Raw genomic sequence first — 24,167 nt, forward strand, 5'->3', positions numbered from 1 at the left:
TGATAAGGAATGATCGGTCTTCAATGCAGAGAGTGGGTCCTGAGAGCACTACTGAGGTTTCAACTAACCGAGTTGCTGCACTAGCTCCACCTAAAATAGATTGAAAATGATGAGTAAAATGACTTATAACCTTTGGATAATCCACTTCAACTCTGCCATTTTCATCTACAAAGGACACAATTCTGTTAAGCGCTTTCCTTTTCTTCATACTGGCATAGAACAGAGCTGAGTTCTCATCACCGAATCTAAGCCAATCAACCTTACTCTTCTGATACAAATAACTCGCATAAGCAGCCTCTTGCCTTTTGAATTCCAGGTGAGAAGCTCTCTCAATATCACACAAGACTTAACTTTTCAGATCAGTGAATAAATTGCATTTAGCTTACTGATACAACAACTTACTTTCCTCATACTTCTTAACTATATCACCAACAATTCTCCAATTGAATCTCTTCAAAACAAACTGAAGTCGTTGTAATTTCCTCGAGACCTGTTGTAAGCCACAACCCTCTAATGGTAAAGATTTATTCCAGCTAGCCAATAATGTAGGTTTGAAAAGCGGATGACTAGTCCACATGTTGAAAAAATGGAAAGGGCGCAAACCATTTTTGAGGACAGAAATATGCTTCAATATGATGGCACAATGATCAGAAACAACCCCCAACTAGCTATAGCATTGACATTAGGAAAAGTATCAATCCAAGCCTCATTTATGAACACTCTGTCTAATTTGGAAAAGATGTGATTATTTCCATCTTGATTATTCGACCAAGTGTAATAAGAACCCACCAGTTTCATTTCTTCCACAATCCCAAGATCAAGCCATTTCCTAGCATCCTCTACTTCTTTAGGAGAAATGACCTTACCCCCTATACGATCTTCTACATCAAAGACAGAATTGAAGTCGCCAATAACTAACCACAGTTTGACAGGAAGAGAGATTACAGCCAACTCAGACCAAAATATTTTCCTCAACTCTATCTGATTCAAGCCATAAACCACAGTGAAACAGAAAGATTGGCCTGTTGCCCAGATCTGAACCTTACAGTGAATAAACTGAGCATGATCAACCAGAACATCAACTTTGACCCAGCTGCCCTTCCAGATTAATAGGATTCTACCTTCCAGGGCCATACTACTATAATAATCCCAACTCATAAAGCTAGAGTTCATAACCTCCTTTACTCGATCACCTTTTATTTTGGTTTCCAAGAGAGCCCCAATACCAATCTTATTTATCTTGCAAATATCACCAACAACTATCTGCTTATTCCTCTTATTTAACCCTCTAACATTCCAGCTCATTATATTGAAATTGTCCATTCAAATTCAATAATGGAGAAGGATCATTTAGGAATTGCTTCTGTTCTTGAAGAACACAGAAAGCATTTTTTGTATTCTGACCAATAACAGGGGATTTCGCCTTCATGGTACCTGGTTTTTTCGGTGTAGCCCATCCTTGCTCCCTAGGAAGCACCACAATCTGGGAATTCGATTCCTCTTCAGTTAATACCTGAGCTAAACTGTCTTTCCTTTGGTTAATCTTACTGCCTGAAGCTTCATGCTTAGTGATGTTTTCTGTAGCATCAACTGGGACCCCTTTTTTCCTCCAGACCAAACCTTCCACATGCTTGCAAGAAGAAACTGTATGCCCTAAATTTTTGCAGTTAGAACATTTAGTAGGCAACCACTCATAGTCTATCAATTGATCCATTACTTGACCTCTCTCATTAATGTAGTTAATGAATTTGGGAAGAGTATCTGATATTTCCATATCGACCAGAATTCGAGCAAATTTAATCATCGATCTATCCTTAGTGACCTTATCTATCATGATTGGTTTTCCAATAGTACTAACCAATGCACTTAAGCATTTGGTGCCCCAGTATTGTAAACCCAGATCAGGCAAACGAATCCAAACAGGAACCGATTTGATCGATTTCAGATTTTCAATATCAGTCGTCCAAGGTCGTAAGATAACTGGCTTCCTATCAAAATGGATTACCCCTGATTCTAAAACCATATCACGTGTAGCTTCATCTCTGAACTTGACCATCGTAAAACCAGAGTTCATCCTTGCCACTCGGTCAATCCCAAGCTTCCCCCAAATCTGGTTGATAAAACCTTCAAAAACTGGTAATGGTGGATTAGCACCAATGACAACACAGATCAAAGCCGAATTCCAGAACGATGCTTCAACTTCTATCTCCTCAATATCCAGCTGGGCAATCTTTTTTCCATCCTTCTGAAGAGGCTCCGTAAATTCTAATTTCGAAACCCCCTGAAATGGAAGGGATTCCTTGAATCGTGACCAGGTAGCCTTAGCCGCTTCTTGGAATGTTTGAGTCTCTACCTCTTCCGCCCACGAACCGGACCTAACCTTTGGCGATAACAGAGCAATCGGAGAAGAAACTACCTTCGCCTCATCTGGAATCGTAGGGATTGCAGAGGGCACAGTCTCATCTGCTCTTTTCTCACACACTACCTCAGTCGATGGAGCATCCGACGGTGAATCTATGGATGAAGGGAGCTCTTGACGTGGGTCAGCATGAGCAAGCTTCTGCACCACCTTTCGTCCCCGCGCCATGGCAGAGAGAGAAGGAGGAGCTCACGCTTTTTTCGACACAATTTGAAATGATATTTGTTTTTTTAATTAATCTGATAAATAAGTTATCAGGATTAGATATTTTTTAGACAAATAATTATAAAATAATAATTAGAAGAAAATGGTTGCACATTTATTGCACATTAATCTTATTAATGCCCAGGTTGTATTGCACATTTATTGCCCAATCTTTGACTACCTCGATCTTATAGGGTCCACCTTGATTCCATCTCTAGTAACAATGTGACCAAGGAAATCACCAGAGGTAACTAGAACACACACTTCCTATATCATAATACAATTCACATAACAATATACTCATAACACATAAATATATAATTAACTCAATTATTGCCCTCCTGGACGCTTAATCAAGGCACTACGTGCCCACACACATCCTTGTGTGTTTGAGGATTGATCTGGAAGATCAAGGTGTGAGCTTTCAGAATAAGGATAAGAAGATTGTTGATTTATAAAAAAGATTTAAGGACACTTGATAAGCTTCAAGATGTAATCTTTTATCTATTTGTATGTGATTTAACATATCTATATATGTATGATCCTAACTAGTATTAATAATTTTTTAAAAGATCCCATTCCCCTGCACTTTATGATTTTCATATTTAATACCAACAATTGGTTCCAGAGCATTGTATATAAATATATATTAAATGCTGTGTGGGTTTCTTGCATTTGTTATATGTATGTTTATATGTATATTGAATGGATGGATGTGTTTTTTGAATGTATGGTTGAATGATGGACTGTTAATTATATGGTGCTATTGGGTTAGGAATTTGAATTTCTAGATCTTGTGTAAGAAATAAAAGGTGTAGGATTTTTGTAATATTAATTTTTTAAAATTTGAATCTATAAATCAGTACAAGAGAAAGAAAAGGGACCCAAGCCACTAGCCCAAGTCGCACACACACTAGCAGGCCCAAGCGCCTGTGCGCCTGCCCAGCTGCCCCATGTGCCCAGGTGCTGCCCTTGCGTGCACACCAAATCGCGCCTTTGGCCCCCTTGGCGATCCCCTGCGCACTAGCCGTGTTGAGTGGCTCCCGAGCCCATGTGCTGGCTTTGCCTAGCCCTGTAGTGTCGGCAACCCAAACCCTAGGGCACCATTCTTGGTGCCCAAACAATAGATCCTATTTTTATGCTAATTATCTTTTATTTAATTGATTTTTTTAATTGTTTAAATTTGAAAAAATAATTATCTTATTTTATTTTTGTTAGAAAAATAAAATATATTTTTGTTGGTTAAGATCTTATCTTAAGTTTAAATAATTATTTGAATATGATTATTTAATTATTTAAATTCAACTAAATTAAAATGAAGACTGTACGCCCTGGATTTCCCACGGGCTGATTAGTAAGCCGAGCTGCGGCCTAACCATGATTACCTCATGAACAACCCCAATACCGGAGCTTCTTTCTCGAAGTCGTACCTCCTTCGCTCGGGAAGACCCCAAGGGCTCGCCAAGATTGCCCAAGGCTGGGGGAAGGACTCTGAAGGCCGAAGGTCGAGTCAAGTATGCAGCTCGTGGTACGAGCTAGTTATGGAGGCTATGACCCTTTGTAAAGTCTACACACGCAAGGTAAACCTGCATATATCAGACATCACGTGTCTGATATCCCCCTGACTTCTTGGACACGCAGCAGGAACGTGCATATTCAGACACCCACGACTGGGTTGGGCCGTGCGGCCCATTATCTCCTTACCTATTGATTTGACCACACTTATGTGTCAGGTTTAGGAATTAATCATGAATGTCACAGAATTGATATGACAGGTAAGAAGGTCAGGGGATGACCTTCTTACCAACATCCAGGTGCCTTCTCCTATAAATATGGAGACCCTGGGAGTTGCTAGGGGGTTGGTTGGATTCTCTATTGTAAAGAAATGCTCTGTAATCAAATACCCAGTATATATCAATAATATTGACTAGTGGAGTAGAAGGATTTTAACCTTTGAACCACTTAAAAAACGTGTCTTGAGTCATCTCTTTCATTCTCTAAGATCATATATCTATTTCGGTTCATTATTAGCACTAATCTCTTTCTCTTCTTCTTTTAATTACCTGTTGGGGAAGAACCGCGTCAACAGTTTGGTGCTTTCATTGAGAGCAAGTTCGATTAGTGCTGTCGCAAACATCCAACTATGGTGACTATGCGGTCCAGGCATGGTAACGAGACAGAACAACATGATGGGCAGGAGGCTCATCATACTGCCATCCCTGGTGAACAAGTTCCTGAAGTCTAGCAGCGGCCAGGAAAACAGTCGGCGGGCCAAGGTGATACTGGTAGTTTGGCGCCCCAGCCACCTAATCCGAACCCATGTTATTATACTGCGGTGGAGATGGAGAACGCTCAGCTGAGGAGTCAGTTAGCAATAGCTAGTCAGCAAATCCAGGATATGCTGGCCCGACTACCCCCTCTCACAACCGGCATTGACGTCGGAGAGAGGCAAGGCGAGGCTCCTAAGTCTCGCCGAGGTAACCGGTCCAGGCATAGCCGTTCAGATAGATTTCCAGCAGCCAACTCCACCCCTTCATCACACCGTCGAGAGGCAAACTTTGAGGAAATGCCTAGGGCCGGACAACAGGAATACAGCCGCTCGGTCAGGACGTCGACTCCTAGCTCGCAACCATCCTCGAGAATGCCCAGGGGAGCTCGAGGAAATTCCCGAAGGAGATCCGGGGAGGGCTCGCGACGTCAGCCCGTCCTCGACGACCATCCTGCGCCTCGTCCAGATCGCTCGGCGCGGGATCAGCAGGTTGGTAGGGCCGAAAGGCCCCCACCAAACTTGATCCGTCCAGACAGAACTAGGATCGCCTCCCCAGTCAGGCATCCTCCTTCTCCAATCAGATATCCATCTCCTCCTCGACCCGTCCGAGACATCCCAGCCTATGGGAGTAGCAGGAGAAACCCGCAATCAGCTGGACCTTCCCGGCGTAGTAGGGCGCCAGGGGAAAGCTCAAATCCTCACCACCAAAGGCGGACTCCAAGCCTATCAAGCAGGAGCCACTGAATCGACAGTCGCCGGAGTGATCTCTCTGGGGGAGATCTGTGTCAGCGTTTAAGTTCGTCACAAAGTCACCAGACCACCCAGGGAGGTGACCTGCGAGATCGCCTCAACTCTCATAGAGGGGGCCGAGCAGGAGGAGATGGCCAGGCTCGCTCAGGGGGGGCTCTGTCTGAAGTACGTAATGGAGTGAATGTCCCAAATAACCTATCTCAAGATAGGAGGGGCAATAACCCACCAAATATGTACAATGGATCCGGAGCTGTTGAACAGCTCCGGAATAACCAAGGACATCAGGACCAAACCCTCGAGCGCCTGACTCAGATGGAGGAGCTGATGAGGAAGCTCCTATCAGGAAAAGAAAAAGACGAATATGATTCAGGGGACGAGATGGAACTCTTCGCACCCAATATAGCAGCGACAACATACCCATCTGGTTTTCGTATGCCTCACTTGTAAAAATTCAATGGGGACGGAGACCCATCGGACCATTTAGGGATGTTCAACACCCTGATGATGGCCCATAACATTGGCCCTGAGTTGCGATGCTTAATCTTCCCTTCCATGCTGACCGGACCAGCCAGGCAGTGGTTCAAGCAAAGTAAAAGACAGTCAATCAGTTCCTGGAAGACCTTCTCAGCTGACTTCAAAAGGGCATTCCGAGCCTCCCAGGCCACCCGTGTTCAGGCCGACTCCCTGGCAAACATGAGGCAGCAGCCCGGTGAGACTCTGAAGGCCTACCTGAGCAGATTCGTGAACGTTGCTGCTCGAGCCAGAGACGCGGATGATAGCTCCAAGTTCATGGCCATGAGAACTGGAATCCTCATCGGAGGAGATCTCTGGAAGGATATACAAAGGAAGGGAGTCAGCTCGGTTAACGAATTCCTTAACAGAGCCCAAGAATGGATCAACTTGGAAGAAGCTGAAGATTCAGCTGCGGGAACCAGCCAGGTTCCCGACCAGCTCGCTTGAGTAGGGACGGAGGTCGTGGCAGCGACCCAAAACGTCACACAGAACAACCAGCCCGATGGAGGCAAAAGAAAGGGAAATGGCGAAAACAGTCAGCACGACCAAAAGAAGAATAAGTCCGTAGACAAGTTTAAGCCCGTTTTCACGACGTATACCGAGCTCACCCAGTCCAGGGAGAGTATCTTCCAGGCCAACCCTACTCGAGTCCCCTGGAAGAGGCCGGAGCCATTGAAGCACCACAAGGGAAAGAGAGATACTTCCAAGTTTTTCCGTTTTCATAACGATGTGGGCCACAATACCGACGATTGTAGGTATTTAAAAGATGAGATCGAGACTCTCATCCGAGCCGACCCCTTGGCTCAATACTCACGAAACAGGGTTACGGCGAGTCGACCTGCTCCAGAAGCCCCAGCCAGTCAGCCCGGGTCTCGAGTAGATCAGGATGTCCCTCCTCCCGTGGTCGGAGGAGAGATATCCACCATCTCTGGAGGTCCGCACATGGCTGGCACGAGCAGAGGCGCCCAAAAGAGATACGTGAACGAACTAAAGGCTCATAACGGAGTGGAGTTCGTCCCGGAACAGCGTCAGTCAAAGCAGCAACGATTGGAGAGGCAACCAATCATTTTTACGGAGGAAGATGCAGGCCATGTCCAATTCCCTCACAATGATCCCTTGGTTGTAGCAGTCCATCTCGCCAACCGGAGAGTGAGGAGGGTACTAATAGACAGCGGAAGTTCGGTGAACGTGCTATTCCGATCCACCTTAGAGAAGATGGGCTTGACTGTCGCCGAGCTTAAGGAAACCTCCATGATGTTGTATGGTTTTTCGGGAGAAGGATCAGCAGCGATAGGGACGATCGAGATGGTGATCACCCTAGGTGAAGGACCTCGGACAGTCTCCAAATTACTCGAGTTCGTGGTTATTGACTGCTCCGCTGCCTACAACACCATTTTGGGCCGACCTACGCTCATAGCCTTCGAGGCCGTCACGTCCATTCGACACCTCGCAATGAAGTTCCCTACTTCAACAGGAATCTGCACTATCCAGGGCTATCAGCTCGCTGCCAGGGAATGCTACAGCATTTCCATGAAGGGAAAATCTAAACCCGGGCAGCTGGCAATGGCCATTCAAGGAGAAGAGGAATCTCAGGAACCCTTAGCGGATCCTGCGATTGAAAAACCTTAAAGCAACGAGGGAGAAAATGTCGTCTTTAGTGAGGATATTGACCCCCGAATAGGCGAGGAAAGATCTGAGCTCCAGGCTATTGAGGAGCTCGAGGAGGTGAACATTGATCCGCAGAATCCATCGCGGATGGTCAAGCTTGGGAAAAACCTCTGCGGCAAGAGGAAGGCCGAGCGGACTACATTTCTGCGGGATAACTTAGACGTATTCGCATGGTCGTACGAGGACATGGTGAGGATTAGCTCGAGTGTTATCATGCACACACTTCATCTGGATAAAAGCATTCCTGCCAAGTCTCAGAAGCAAAGACGTTTAGGAACAACCCGGGCTGAAGCCCTAGAAGAAGAAGTAGCCCGGCTCAAAAAATGTGGCTTTATCCGTGAAGCCAAGTTTCTAGCCTGGGTCGCAAACCCCGTGCTAGTTCCAAAGCCTAACGGGAAATGGCGGACCTGCATCGATTTCTCTGACCTGAATAAAGCCTGCCCCAAGGATTGTTTTCCATTGCCAAGGATTGACCAGTTGGTGGATGCCACGGCGGGGCACGAGTTCATGTCCTTTATAGACGCGTACTCAGGCTACAATCAGATCGTGATGAATCCGGCGGACCAGGAACACACCAGCTTCATGTCCCCGACTAATGTCTACTACTACAAGGTCATGCCGTTCGGTCTGAAGAACGCTGGAGCTACCTACCAAAGGCTAGTAAATAGAATGTTCGTGGACCAGATCGAAAAAAACATGGAAGTGTACGTTGATGACATGCTAGTCAAGTCAAAGACTGCGATAACCATGTTTCCGACCTGGAAGAATGTTTTAAGATACTACGGGAATATGGCATGAGGCTAAATCCACAGAAATGCACTTTTGAAGTCGCATCAGGGAAATTCCTGGGGTTCATAGTCAATACACGAGGAATCGAAGCAAACCCCGACAAGATCAGATCATTGCTCGAGCTTCCTTCGCCCAGGTCGCGGAAAGATGTCCAAGGCCTGACAGGAAGAGTGGCAGCCCTCAACCGGTTTATTTCCAAGTCCACCGATAAGTGTTTGCCCTTCTACAACCTGCTCCGAGGAAATAAGAAATTTGAATGGACAGTAGAATGCGAAAGTGCATTCCTCGACTTGAAGGCATATCTGGCTGAGCCGCCCGTGCTATCCAAACCCAAGGCAGGAGAGCCTCTTTTTCTCTACATGGATGTCACTGAGGATGCAGCTAGTGTCGTGCTGGTACGAGAAGAGGATCAAGTTCAGAAGCCAATCTACTACATCAGTAAGAGACTTCTCGGGGCGGAATCCCGATACCCACTGATGGAAAAATTGGCGTTCTACCTTATCACGGCCTCGAGAAAGCTCAGGCCGTACTTCCAGTCCCACTCAATACATGTCATGACCGATCAGCCTCTCAGGCAGGTTTTGCAAAAACCTGAAGCATCGGGACGTTTGTTAAAATGGGCAGTCGAACTCAGTCAGTTCGAGATTTTATACACTCCGTGAACTGCAATAAAAAGTCAGGCCCTGGCCGATTTTGTGGCAGAGTGCGCGGGATTCCAGGAGGATCCAGCAGAGGACTCACCCCGGACCACCTCGCCCCAATCGTTGTGGAGGATCTTTGTGGATGGTTCATCCAACAAAAGCGGCTCCGGGGCTGGAATCATTTAGATATCCCCCGAGGGACATAGATTCCACTTGGCTTTGAGATTCGGATTCAAAGTCTCCAATAACGAGGCCGAATATGAAGCTTTGCTGGCAGGACTTAGGATAGCCCAAGAGTTGAAGGCGAGCTTCGTCCAGTGCTTCAGTGACTCCCAGCTCGTGGTAAACCAGGTTCTGGGCGAATATCAAGCACGAGGACCCAAGATGGCCGCCTATATGGCAAAGGTGAAATCTAAGCTGTCCGAATTTGAGCGAGGATCGATCGAACAGATACCTTGGGAACAGAACGCTAATGCAGATGCTTTTTCCAAGCTTGCCACCTCCGGAGAGACGGAGACCTTGGGGTTGGTACTAGTAGAATTCCTGGAAAAACCAAGTATAGAAGGAGCCAGGGCGGAGGTCGAGATGATCGACGCCAGGCCGACCTAGATAACCCCCATCCTTGAATATCTCGTCTAGGGCAAGCTACCTGAAGGACGTAACGAGGCACGGCGAGTCCTGTATCAAGCTCCTAGATATACGATAGTCGATGGTGTGTTGTACCGACGTGGGCACTCCCTACCTCTCCTCCGGTGCGTTCTTCCAAGTGAAGCAAAGGCCATCTTGCAGGAAGTGCATGAAGGATTTTGCGGAGACCACACTAAGGGGAAGAGCTTGGCCTTAAAGGTTCTCAGGCAAGGGTATTACTGGCCAACTCTGTCCAAAGACTCGATCTCATACGTGAAGAAGTGCGACAAGTGCCAGTGATTCGCTGCAGTTGCCCGAGATCCTCCAGTCGAGCTGAAGATGATCTCGTCCCCATGGCCGTTTGTCATTTGAGGGATAGACTTGGTTGGCGCCCTCCCCACTGGAAAAGGCGGGGTCCGTTACGCCGTGGTAGCCGCCGACTACTTTACTAAGTGGGCTGAGGCAGAGCCGTTGGCAACGATAACGTCCAAAAAGGTGCTTGACTTCGTGGTTAAATGCATCATCTGTCGATTTGGCCTGCCCAAGAAAATCGTCTCCGATAACGGCACTCAGTTCGACAGCGACCTGTTCACCGAGTTTTGCGAAAGGCATGGAATTATAAAAAGTTTTTCCTCCGTGGCCTATCCTCAGGCTAATGGCCAGATTGAAGTTGTCAACAAGACCCTAAAGGCGAGCCTCAAGAAGAGATTAGATGAAGCGAAGGGGGTCTATCCAGAACAGCTCCCCCAGTTCCTATGGGCTTACCAGACTTCGCATCGGACTCCTACGGGTCATACTCCCTTTTCCCTAACCTTTGGGAGTGAGGTAGTCCTCCCCGTGGAAGTTAAGGTTCTTTCACATAGAGTCCAGTCTTACGACCAAGATCGAAACCACGAGCTCCTGCGCCATTCCCTCGATCTGGTTGATGAAAGGCGAGAGGATTCGCAACTCCAGCTCGCCCATTATGAGCAGAAAATCACTCGCTACTTCAACACCAAGGTCAAAAAACGCGCCTTTAGCGTGGGCGACTTGGTCCTAAGGAGAGTTTTCCTCGCCGGTAAAGATCCTAAAGATGGAGTTTTGGGACCAAACTGGGAAGGACCATACCAGGTCATCGAAGTCATCAAGGAGGGAACTTATAAGCTAGCTCGATTTGATGGAGGGGCGGTCCCGCGAACTTGGAACGCCATCCACTTAAAGAAATATTATCAATGATTCACTTGTAAGGCTTGGAAGGCCACTTTTTATGTATTAATGAAAATCAACTTTTTATGCATATTTGCAAGTGTAATATAAAGTAACCATGAAAGACCCTTTCCCAGTTACTTGGGGGGCATATGGTACCTGGATATAACCAGGTCTCCTTAACAACTTAGAAGTAGATTCATATCGATTGACCGTTGTTTTCTTGAAAACGCGAGATATTGATAAGGGTTAATGATAACTAAGTCCTATCCTGGTTTTAACCGGGTCATAAAACTTAGAAGATGATTTCAATCTATTGATCGTTGTTCTTCTTAAAGAGCTCGAGATATGGATAAAAGTTAACGTGAACTAAGTTTTCAAATTAAGTTCTTGGTTTTAACCGGGTCATAAAACTTAGAAGTTGATTTAAATCTATTGATCGTTGTTCTTCTTAAAGAGCTCGAGATATGGATAAAAGTTAACGCGAACTAAGTTTTCAAATTAAGTTCCTGGTCCTAACCGGGTCATAAAACTTGGAAGTTGATTTAAATCTATTGATCATTCTTCTTCTCAAAGAGGTCGAGATATGGATAAAGATCAGCATAAACTAAGTTTTTCAAAAGATTGTAACCGAAATACGTAAAGGCAATAAAGAGAAGATCAATTAGAAGCGTTAAAGAAAATTGTCTCGAGGTGAAAGCACCTCATGCAAAGGTTACATAAAAAAAAAGAGTATTATATTGGGGGGGCACAAGAAAAGAAATGCCCTAAGCTCCGCCAGGTGGTCCCTTGGAGGTCGCCGTCTCGCCTTGCTCAGCTGCACCAGAACCATCCCCTGTCTCCGAGGGCGCCTCTTTATCAAGGCGAGCTTGGAACTTCACCAGCAAGCGCGCCTAGAGACTCGCCGACATGAAAGAAAAGTCTGCATTTGGATTATAGACCCAGCAATGGTAGAACAGATCTTCCATGGACTTTTTCGAAGTTTTCCGCTCGGCCTCCAGGGCATCCTGTGCAGCCTGGACCTCAGTCTTCGCAGCGTCTAGGTCCATCTTCGAGGTAGCAAGAGAGGACTCGAGCTCTTGGATCTTCGAGCGGGATTTCTCCAACTCGACCTGAGAGGCCGCCAAGGCATCCTTGGCCACTTGCAGGGTGGTCTGATGCTCGGTCCTCATGTCCCTAAGCAGAGTTTTGGTCCTGACGATACTCCGATGAAGGGAGACAATGCTCTGTGAGGGGCGAAGGACAATTGCCTTAGGAAAAAGCAGGGCAAAGAATAACAAAGTAAAAAACCACAAAAGTTAAGGATAGCTTACCGTCATGGCCATGCCTAGTGAAGACTCCAGTACGCCCACCGGGCTCATTGTCTCGATGGCCTGGAGCTCCTTCTCGGTGAACTTGTATATGTGGTTGACGGCATAGTTCGCCGACTCATACACCGTTCCCCGAAAGGCCTCGGGAATCTTCTCCAGGTCCTGGGGATTGACTGGTATGCGCACATTGGAAGGTACGATGGCCGAAGTTCCGACCTTCGTTCTTGCGTCCAGGGCAGCGAACGGAGATCGCGGGGCCGGTGGAGGCATCTTACTTCCCCCTGCCGCAGGAAGGACTGCTCCTGCGACCTGTGCAGTTGGGGCTTAGCCCTTCTCCTTCGCAGGAGACTTGGTGGTGGTCCCGGCGGCGTTCTTGGACGTCCATAGCCTCTTCATTTTTGGCCCAGCTGAGGGGTTCCCCCCGAAGACCGCACCGCGCAGGCTCTCCTCAGGCTGAGACATCTCTTCTGTCAAAACAAAACATGGTTAGTACAAGTTAGCAACCATACCGAAACAAAAAACAAAGGGGTAAAGATAAAAAGTATATGAATACTAAGGGAATCCTACCCCCCGAGCTCGAGGAAGAATCTAAGTCGTTTACTTCCCGAGCTGGTGTAAGTTCTGGTTCCGAGTCTGACTCAGGGCTAGATTCCTCTACATACTGCCAAAGCCCCGGAGCTACGTCACCCCTCCAGAGTGATGGCCATGTGCGAAGGTTTGTCCCATACTCCTCGAATAGGATCGACCTAAAGGCTAGGGTGCTATCTACTACTACGGTACCCCTAGGTCGGCTATCTTGGTGGTCCAGCACAAGCCGGTCAACACAATGGAGCAGGGTTGTGTTCAGGTTAGGATCACTTTGGTGACGATGGACGAGCTGCCTAGGATTGAACCTAGCTAGCCGGGGGTCTGCTGTGGCCCTATCTAGACTCCTAAACATGTAAGGGTTACCTTGGCAAGAAGGACCCGCGGCTGCTTCGGATTGGATCCTCTCCTCGCCTATCCTCTGGGCGACCTCCAAGGCCCGCTTCCTGTTCCTCACAAGCGGGACTTCGTCACCCTCGTCCTCCTCATCTTCATCTCCTGCGACCTCCTCCACGATGTTGGGTCTGGTGTCGCGAGCTGGGAGTTGCCCCATGGCCTTTTTAAGTTCAAGGTCTGATTTGGGAAAATCAGCTTGCAGGCCACCATCGTCTCGTCTGTCACGAGCACGCGATAATCCTTCTCGCTGCGTGGCAAGCCCGCCAGCATTTCGTATTGACCCCCGAGGGTCACAGATTTCTCTGTCCTCGCGAAGATGGCTGCAGAATTAATCTAAGTCAGAAAGGGGTACGGGAGGAGCTAAAATGATACTTAACGTACGAGCTAAGGTCGGAGAGCACTTACGAGGACGATTGAAGTAGTGGTACTCGCAACTCCGGAACCCCGTTGACATGAAGAATTGGTCCTTGAAGTCATTAGGGTGGCTGGGCAGCTTGATGACCGCCGCCGTGTTGGGGAACCGAATTAAGTAGTAAAACCCGTCGCCTCGCCCCCGCTGGTCCGGGCTGGCTTCGAGGAAGAAAAAATATAAAATGTTCGCAGGAGTGGGGACCTCCCACTCGTGCTTCTGGAACAAATACATCAACCTTGCCAGCAAACGGTAGGAGTTGGGGGGGAGCTGAAATGGGGCCAGCCCCACGTAGTTAAGGAAATCAGCAAAGTACTGATCTAGTGGGAGGAAGGCCCCTACCTTAAAGTGTTCACCGTTCCATGCTGCGAATGACTCGTCGAGCGGCGCACAGCTCCGCTCGCCCTCTTCGGCGGTCGGGCCACCACATATGCTTTCCCCAGGGCGATGTTGTGGGAGAGAAAGATTTTGTTGATCTTTGTCTGGTTGGTGATCTTTGTGACGATCCTCTCCGCCTCAAAGAATGCATCAGGGGCCACCTTGACCACCTTCTCCACTACCGGCCCAAAGCGGGGGATTGGGGAGTTAGGCATCATCGCCTTTCCTTTGTCCTGATGGGAGGCCGAGCTTCCGACGTTCTTCTGTGGGAGATTCCTCTTCGGAGCCATCTGGTCGCCTAACGAACAAAAGAAAACATTTCAGAAAAGGCGACCCAAGCATGAGGGAAAAATCAAAAGTTACTTGCACGAGCTGAGGTAAGCCCAGCCCGTGGAGAGTGAGACCACGCGATTCTATGAACATGCGCCTGTGCTCCCAACAGATCCCCGATTACTCGGAATTCGTGTGTCAGGAGGGTCAGGATAGAATTTTCCTTGGGGGAAAAGTTTCAGTAGGAAAAAATTGCAAAACCGCCTGTGAGGCGTGTTCCCTAAGCTACCCGGTTTTGTACGCCAAAGTTCCAAAACTGCTACCCAGAGATTTTCCCTAGAAAAAGCATCCTGAAACCCATACTCTTAAGTGATTTCCTACAGCAAAGATACCCTAACCTAAAAGGGCTTTCACCCTTGCATGCGGCTACAGTAAATTTTTTACCTATGCTACAGTGACATATATTTTCAAAACGCACATGGTCAGGAAACTTACAGTGTTTGGCTGGAAGGTGGGTGAAGGTATCGCCTTGGTGAAAGCTGCGTCGGTGTGTTGGCTTCCAAAGCTTTGAAGAAATCCGTGCGTCTGAGCTTCTTGAACGCTGAAAGTAGCAGCCATAGAGAAGAGGGTTTGTTCTTCTGAAATGAAGAGAGAAGGAGGAGAGAAGTTTGGAAAAATTTCAAATGAAAGGGTGGCCCATGCGTAGGGTGGCCACCCCCTTTATATACGTGAAGGATCACGTGTAGATGGCCGTTGGATGACCCTGGTGAGGGATCCAAGGCCCTCCACTCGAAATACGAAACGACGGCTGGGCACAGGCTAAGCCATTAAATGCGGTTCTCGTAAGACGTACCGTCACCAACCACGATGTTCCACGTATCAGGTGCCTGCGTAAGAGGTGGAATGTGAAGAGTTCATGGGGAAGCCTAAAAGCCCCTACTGTGGTCCAATACGATGTGGCGTACCACGAGTAGGAGCTTGGGGGGCAGATGTACGCCCTGGATTTCCCACGGGCTAATTAGTAAGCCGAGCTGCGGCCTAACCATGATTACCTCATGAACAACCCCAATACCGGAGCTTCTGTCTCGAGGTCGTACCTCCTTAGCTCGGGAAGACCCCAAGGGCTCGCCAAGATTGCCCAAGGTTGGGGGAAGGACTCTGAAGGCCGAAGGTCGAGTCAAGTATGCAGCTCGTGGTACGAGCTAGTTATGGAGTCTATGACCCTTTGTAAAGTCTACACACGCAAGGTAAACCTGCATATATCAGACATCACGTGTCTGATATCCCCCTGACTTCTCGGACACGCAGCAGGAACGTGCATATTCAGACACCCACGACTGGGTTGGGCTGTGCGGCCCATTATCTCCTTACCTATTGATTTGACCACACTTATGTGTCAGGTTTAGGAATTAATCATGAATGTCACAGAATTGGTATGACAGGTAAGAAGGTAACGGGATGACCTTCTTACCAACGTCGAGGTGCCTTCTCCTATAAATATGGAGACCCTGGGAGTTGCTAGGGGGTTGGTTGGATTCTCTATTGTAAAGAAATGCTCTGTAATCAAATACCCAGTATAGATCAATAATATTGACTAGTGGAGTAGAAGGATTTTAACCTTTGAACCACTTAAAAAATGTGTCTTGAGTCACCTCTTTCATTCTCTAAGATCATATATCTGTTTCGGTTCATTATTAGCACTAATCTCTTTCTCTTCTTCTTTTAATTACCTGTTGGTGAAGAACCGCGTCAACAAAGACAAAAATGGTTATTTAATAAAAAGTTAGTTTTAATTAATTAAATTAGTTAAAAAAATTAGTTTCTAATTAATTATTTGCACCTGATAAATTCCTAAGAATTATAAAGATGGGCCAATATGAGAAGATAAACATTCTTGGAGTCTTACAAACAACTAAAGGCCATTTCATAATTTAATTTCTATTTTTTCAAAGGGTTGTAAATTTAGAAATACCCAATGGTACTCGGTTCATCATTTATTATTTATTTATTGTATTTATTTAAATAAATGTTAATTAATATTTGATTGATAACATGATCATGCATTAGTCAATTACATGTCATTCATGAAACCCTACGCAGTTTTGATTAATCATGCATCTTTTATAACACACAATTATATAGGATTGTCCTAAGTGCTTATATGAATTATTTTGGAGAAATTAATTGCATGTATACTACAAGTCTTAAATTAGTTAAAACCTTGTAAATCACACCATAATTAAAGACAATATTTTTATAGGCCTTTAAGATAACCAACTTTATTTAAAAAGTGTTTTAGTTTAGTGGGATGAATGTAATTGGTAATTATCTAGATCACATTAATTGTACAAGCAAGCTCTTTTATAATTAAATGTATTTTACAATTAATTACATTCATAGAAGTTGACAAGGTTTTTCGCCAATAGTCGATTTAGAAATCTAACAAGATAGATATTAGTGCTTATTTGTAAACCGTAATGAACTATATGAACAATTTCTCTCACACACAATTTTATGTGGTTCAGTAATTAAAATCCACCTAGTCCATGAGACAATATTATTACTCTCTCACAATTTCAGCAGAGTTTCTTTATTACAAAAAGTAGTCTCCTTTCTTACCCATTATCCCTCATATTTAAGGTGGAATCTTTTAGACAGGTTTGGGTAATCATGTGCACAAATATGGTAAACAATCAATCATGATAATTCCCACTTACATAGGAATATGATTGCCTATGAAAATTACTCCCGTTATCTCGGGCAATAAATGTAAAATACATCCTGGACATTAATGAGCGTATAAATGACCTCCAAGTCTTTCGGGATCCTTCACTGTGCGTCATGATTAGGTGTCCACGAGCTGAACATCTTCATCGAGCTGGTGATTTACAAGTGTATGAACTCAGATTTGGGTTAAGTTCAGACTCCTCTAAAGGCGGTCTGGAGATTACTTGCCTCGAACTAGATTATTGTCCTACAAGATCATCTGGAGATTACTTGCATGTCGTGCTATCAAGTCCTAACCCAGAGTAATCATGTCCACACTAGCTAGGTGTTCTACTCGCTTGATATTTCAACATGTTTATCTGCAAGATGGACCCCTAGCTGAGTGATCAAGCCCATGCCTAATTTGGGGTGAAACATTAGGGTTATTGATAAAATAGTAATTAATTTGGAATTAATTGATTAGTTTAATAAAACACATTTTTTTTCTCAAATATTAAATGCGAGAAGGTGAACATCTCAATGTGACCTATTGTAATGTCTCAGAATTTTACTTAGCTAGACAGTAGTGGTAGTAGTGGTGGTGGTGGTGGTGGTGGTGGTGGTGGTGGTGGTGGTGGTGGTGGTGGTGGTTGTGGTAGTGGTAGTGGTAGTGGTAGTGGTAGTGGGTAGGGGTAGTGGTTAGTGGTAGTGGGTAGTGGGTAGTGGGAAGTGGTAGTGGTAGTGGTAGTGGTAGTGGGTAGTGGTGGCAGTGGCAGTGGCAGTGGCAGTGGCAGTGGCAGTGGCAGTGGCAGGGGCAGGGGCAGGGGCAGGGGCAGGGGCAGGGGCAGGGGCAGGGGCAGGGGCAGGGGCAGGGGCAGGGGCAGGGGCAGGGGCAGGGGCAGGGGCCGGGGCCGGGGTGGCGGGGGTAGTGGTAGTGGTTAGTGGTAGTGGGTAGTGGGTAGTGGTAGTGGTAGTGGTAGTGGTTGTGGTAGTGGTAGTGGTAGTGGTAGTGGGTAGGGGTAGGGGTAGGGGTAGTGGTAGTGGGTAGTGGGTAGTGGTAGTGGTAGTGGTAGTGGTAGTGGTAGTGGTAGTGGTAGTGGTAGTGGTGGTGGTGGTGGTAGTGGTAGTGGTGGTAGTGGTAATGGTGGTCGTAGTGCTGGTGGAGGAAGTAGTAGTAGTGGTAGTGGTGGTGGTAGTGGTTGTAGTGGTAGTGGTAGTGGTAGTGGTAGTGGTAGTGGTAGTGGTAGGGTTAGGGGTAGTGGTAGTGATAGTGGTAGTGGTAGTAGTAGTCGTGGTGGTCGTAGTAGTAGTAGTAGTAGTAGTAGTGGTTGTGGTCGTATTAGTAGTGGTAGTGGTAGTAGTAGTAGTTGTAGTAGTATTAGTAGTAGTAGTAGTTGTAGTAGTAGTAGTAGTAGGTGTAGTGGTGGTGGTCGTTGTAGTAGTGGTAGTGGTAGTGGTAGTGGTAATGGTAGTAGTAGTAGTGGTAGTGGTAGTGGTAGTGGTAGTGGTAGTGTTAGTGGTAGTGGTAGTGGTAGTGTTAGTGGTAGTGGTAGTGGTAGTGGTGGTAGTGGCAGTAGGAGGAGTAGTAGTAGTAGTAGTGGTGGTGGTGGTGGTGGTGGTGGTGGTGGTGGTGGTGGTGGTGGTGGTCGTGGGTAGTGGTAGTGGTAGTGGTAGTGGTAGTGGTAGTGGTAGTGGGTAGTGGGTAGTGGGTAGTGGGTAGTGGGTAGTGGTAGTGGTAGTGGTAGTGGGTAGTGGTAGTGGTAGTGGTAGTGGGTAGTGGTAGTGGTAGAGGTAGTGGTAGTGGTAGTGGTAGTTGTAGTGGTGGCGGTGGCAGTGGCAGTGGCAGTGGCAGTGGCAGTGGCAGTGGTAGTGGTAGGGGTAGTGGGTAGTGGATAGTGGGTAATGTTAGTGGTAGTGGTAGTGGTAGTGGTAGTTGTAGTGGTAGTGGTAGTGGTAGTGGTAGTTGTAGTGGTGGCAGTGGTAGTGGTAGTGGCAGTGGTAGCGGTAGCGGTAGTGGTAGTGGTAGTGGTAGTGGTTGTGGTAGTGGTAGTTGTGGTAGTGGTAGTTGTAGTGGTAGTGGTAGTGGTAGTGGTAGTGGTAGTAGTAGTGGTGGTCGTAGTGGTAGTGGTAGTGGGCGTGGTAGTGGTAGTGGTCGTGGTGGTCGTGGTGGTCGTAGTAGTAGTGGTAGTGGTAGTGGTCGTGGTGGTCGTAGTAGTAGTAGTAGTAGTGGTGGTGGTGGTGGTGGTGGTGGTGGTGGTGGTGGTGGTGGTGGTAGTGGTAGTGGTAGTAGTGGTAGTTGTAGTGGTTGTGGTGGTCGTGGTGGTCGTAGTGGTAGTGGTAGTGGTAGTGGTCGTGGTGGTCGTAGTAGTAGTGGTAGTGGTAGTGTCATGTTTTTTTACGGATTTATGCATTTTGATGAATAATTTAATAAAAGAATGATTTAGAAGCTCTAGAACCTTCCAGCAGCTGTTAGGATCACATTTTACTTAGTCAAAGTTGTTTAATCATTTTCAAATATGATGAAAGAGTGCAAAAATGTGTTTGATATATCAATGTATACCGATTGTATACCGATATATCGCAGCTATAGGGGTCGATATATCGCCTACATAAGATACGAAAAACACGTCGACTTCGCACGAACGAAACAACGGAGGCTTGGGAATGGGGAGGCGATATATCACTTACAGGGGCGATATATAAGCTCCACGATCATATTTTGAAAGTCCGTGGATTCCGAGCTAGAAATAACCCTCAACTACTTGGACTCGCTCTTGAACAATTTTGACCGAGTTCTGGGCATCTGTTGAAATGAAAATTCAAATCTTTTCAATTTATATTCATTTATTTGTTCAATTTTAAGAGGGGTGAGTTTCACTCCTTGAACTCTATAAATAGGATCTAGTACTCAACCATTTCACTCACCATTCAAGCATTCATCAGAGCATCCAAGCTTCTAAGTTTACTATAGAGAGAAAATACTTGGGTTTTGGGTTAAAAGCTTTTCCAATCTAAGCTTTTCTAAACACTTGGGAAGTAAGATAGAGTGTTATTTCGGTATCGATGTGTAGATCAAAGTCATAGTTCATCCAAGGTATTCTGATCCTCAAGTTCAGTTCTTTATAGTTCTTTAGTTTACTTTTATTTTCTTTCAGATCCTAACTCTTTGTTATGATTCTTGGTTAGGTGTTTAAGTTCTTTGAAACTTAAGGTTTTCGGTAAGTTTCTACTTTGATGGTTTAGTTCTCTTTTTCATCTCCTTTTCTTTATAAACTCATGGTTTTTACTGTTGGTTTTAGGAGTGTTCCAATCCCGCTTTTGTCTCCATATCCTGGTTTTTTGGTAAGGAAAATAGGTTAGATTATATGTGTTTATATGATATGTTGTGATATTTTTATGCTATGATATGAGATGTGATATGATATATGTTTTGTAGTCGCTTGGGCATATGATTTTCTTAGATAGCAAACACCAAGAATTTTTATCATTTTCGTGGTTGAGAGTTATGATGTACCCTACCTCGATTAGTAGACAGAGGACCCAGATGGGTTATCATATACTATAGTTGTGATCTAACCTACCTCGATTATTAGACTGAGGACCTAAATGGTTTTATCACATACCACGTTAATGAGTTAATGGTCATTAATATTGTAGTCCTATATGATATATGTTTTTACGTCATATGTTTTATAGTATATGCTTTATGATATAGTCTTATATTTTACGATTTATGACATATATGTTTTTAGTAGATTTTCCTTGCTGGGCATTAGGCTCATTCCTTCCTTTTTAGATGGTGCAGGAAAATGAACTTGGAAGGCGGGTCGGATTCGTGGCAGCTCGGCATGTGTATTGAGGATAAATGAATTGAAGGGACTGTTGGAAGATCGAGGATGGTGTTGTTTTCAAGTCTTTGATTTTTTTTTTTTTTATGTATTTCTGCACTTAGTTTTTAAATAAATTCATTAAAGCTTATGTTCTTTTATGTTTTATGTATACAATAATGGGTACCCATACTTTATTTTGTATTTCGAACAATATTTTGGGTCAAAAATAAAGTTATGTTATTTCTTATGTATGTATCCCAAACTAGTAGTTATGTATAATTGTTTTTCAATGGTCTGAGGTCTAGAATTAGTCAGGGCATTACACATATGATCTCCCTTATTAGTACAACAACGTGAAATGTGAATAGGGACTTGAGGCAGCTTCGTTTCTGTCCCCTTAAGGAAGGTTTCTAGGCATATTAATACCAAAGTTGGCTTCTTACGAAGATAGGAAAGAGTCATGTATTTTAGGCTTGACCAACCCTAAGGCGACACTCTCTAAGTTAAGTCACGAATTTCGAAATAATGGGTTACACTTACAAAGATGTGGTGGATAATTGTATCTTGACCAAACTAGCGGTACTTTATTTCAAAAAGAGAAAATAAGGAGTTCTTTTAAGTTTTAAATAATAAAGATAAGATTGTCTTATAAGCTCTCTGAATTTAACTTGACCGACCGTAATGTGACACTTTATTTGTTGGGTAGTTGTATCGTGGAATAGTAGATGCTATGTTTATGTGTTTTAGTTGTTGCATTCATGCATCATATTTACTTTCCAAATTATTGATATTTTTCAAATAGCTATATTATTGTATTTTATTTCTTTTAGTAATGTCGAAGGATGGAAATCAGATTACTGTTTTACTTTCACTTGAAAAACTTAACGGCGATAACTTTATAATATCGAAATTGAATCGAAATTTAATGTTGATATGTGAGAACCACAAATTTTTCCTAATTGAGGAATTTTTTGAAGAGCCCGCTGCCAATTCCCCGAAGAATATTCGAGACAAATATGATGCCTTGATTCAATCAAATAACAAGGTTGAGTATTACATGCTTGTGAGAATAAATGATGTTCTGAGAACAAATCATGAACCCATGGAAACTGCTTTTGAGAAAATGGAATCTCTGCAGGCCATGCTTTGGCAGCAATCTGATCAAAGTAGACATGAGGCTACTGGAACTACATGACTACTAAGATGAAGAGGGGTGTTTCTATGTGTGAACATTTCTTGTGCATGATCAATGTGATGCATGAAGCAGAAATACATAGGGTTGTCATTGATGAGCGTACACAAGTAAGCATCATTCTTGAATCGCTCACTCCTACTTTCTCTGCGTTCATAACCAACTATATTATGAATAAGTTGGAATTCAACATGACTTAGCTGTTAAATGTACTGCAGACATTTGAGTCTCTTGACAAAACCATAACCAAAGAGGCTGAGGTAAATGTGACAGAGGAGAAACCTTCAACCTCTGATAAAACCAAGAAGAGGAAGCCGAACAATGACAAGGGCAAGAAGTCCACGAAAGGCAAGAAGGCACCAAAAGCCAAGGAGAATAAGAATGACAACAACTCCAAAAGCAATGAACCAAAGGGAAAGTGTTTCCACTATGGAGTTGAAGGTCACTGGAAGAGAAACTGTAAAAAGTGTCTTGCTGAGCTGAAAAAGAAAGGTAAATCTGATTTGCTTGTACTTGAAGTTCTTATAGTGGAAGACGATATGTCACCCTGGGTTTTAGATTTAGAAGCCACTGACCATGTTTGTTCTTATATGCAGATACTTGAGCAATCAAAAGAATTTTCAGATGGGGAGGTATTGAGGCCGTTTTTCGTTAACTTAAATCGTAGAGCAATTAAACAACGTATGCTATGAAGCGAATGAGTAATGAAGAAAAACAAGAGGGTTTTTACGTGGTTCAGCAGTTAACTCTGCCTAGTCCATGAGTCTATGTTATTAAGGCTTAAAGATTTTTGAAAATTCTTTAGAGTTGAATTACCCAGAGCTTATTCTTCAGCCAAAAGAAATCGATCCTTTACAAGTGGTCATTCCTCCTTTATTTATAGGGGAGGTTACAGAGTTCATTCCCACATCTTTCGGGAAGATATTCTATATATCAATTTAAATAATGACATTAAATGCAATATCTCCTCATATATGGAAACGTCCCATAAGAATCGGGAACAGATAACAGACTAAATAATATCACACTCGAGTTTGCACTTCCTAAACTCGGATTGTTTAATCTGAAGACGATCGATAACCGATGTATCCTAACGTCGTGTTACTTCGAACTCAGAAAGCATCCTGAGGTTACACATCTTCGAGGTCGTCATTTTACTTCGGAGATCTTATAGCTGGACCATACAATGCATTCATACATTTCGAGCTCACACCTGACAAGTCCAGTTTTTGAGGTCATATCCTCTGCTCTCGAAATCTGGGTGTAACAGTTTGCCCCCTCAAAAGTATCAGTTCGAATCCTATGAGAAGGAAACTTTTGAACTGCTCCTATTGGAAACTGTACCATCAAATACACTTGAGTGTGGACACGCGTCAAACGGGTATTGATCACTCAAAGTACATGAGTACCTTGGAAACCTGCCCACATCTATCCGCCTGCCATTCTTTATTGTACTATCAACTCATGGGTCCCTGGCCGTTTGATCTAATACGGAATCTGGCCAATGGCCCCGATTAATCCGGCCTTTTACACTCCCATGGGTTTATAAATAGGACTTTATTTGCCGTCCCCATTTTACTTTCTCATTCGAGTTTTTGCAGAGAGAAAAGAAGAGAAAAACCAGAGAATACTGCCTAGTTCTTGCATGATCTCCAAGCCAGAAAAACAGAGCAACATTCACCTCTTCGATTATATGAGATCGTTTTTGCAGCCACTTATTCAATCATCAATCTCTCTGTTTCCGCCGATCACATTGTGTAAGTTTCTTGTTCATAACTTTGTATGCCCGTATATTTTTTCATGCATGTTTATATTGCTGCACTATTAGTTCCCTTACTAGTTTTGCACATTAGAATGTTTCAGTACATACTAGTCTTATGTTCTGATATCATGGGTTCAAAACCCAGTTCATGCGTAGAAGACCCATATATGGTTCTTTTACTGAATTTTTTGAATTTTGAATGGCATATCTTGTACACCAAGATATCAGGTACAAAATTAGGGTTTTGTAAAATGCACGTTTCCC

General features: G+C 44.6%; 1 long non-coding RNA gene across 1 annotated transcript in view; it reads left to right on the top strand.

Annotated features, from left to right (window-relative positions):
* The window catches only part of LOC133780576 (uncharacterized), a 50,215-nt gene extending 29,106 nt beyond the window's left edge, over positions 1-21,109 (top strand). The window contains exon 3 of the long non-coding RNA XR_009869420.1: positions 20,925-21,109. This is a non-coding gene — a long non-coding RNA (uncharacterized LOC133780576). The remainder of the gene's footprint in view (positions 1-20,924) is intronic.
* Positions 21,110-24,167: the final 3,058 nt, after the last annotated feature.

Source organism: Humulus lupulus, chromosome 5, assembly GCF_963169125.1.
Source record: "Humulus lupulus chromosome 5, drHumLupu1.1, whole genome shotgun sequence".
NCBI lineage: Eukaryota > Viridiplantae > Streptophyta > Magnoliopsida > Rosales > Cannabaceae > Humulus > Humulus lupulus.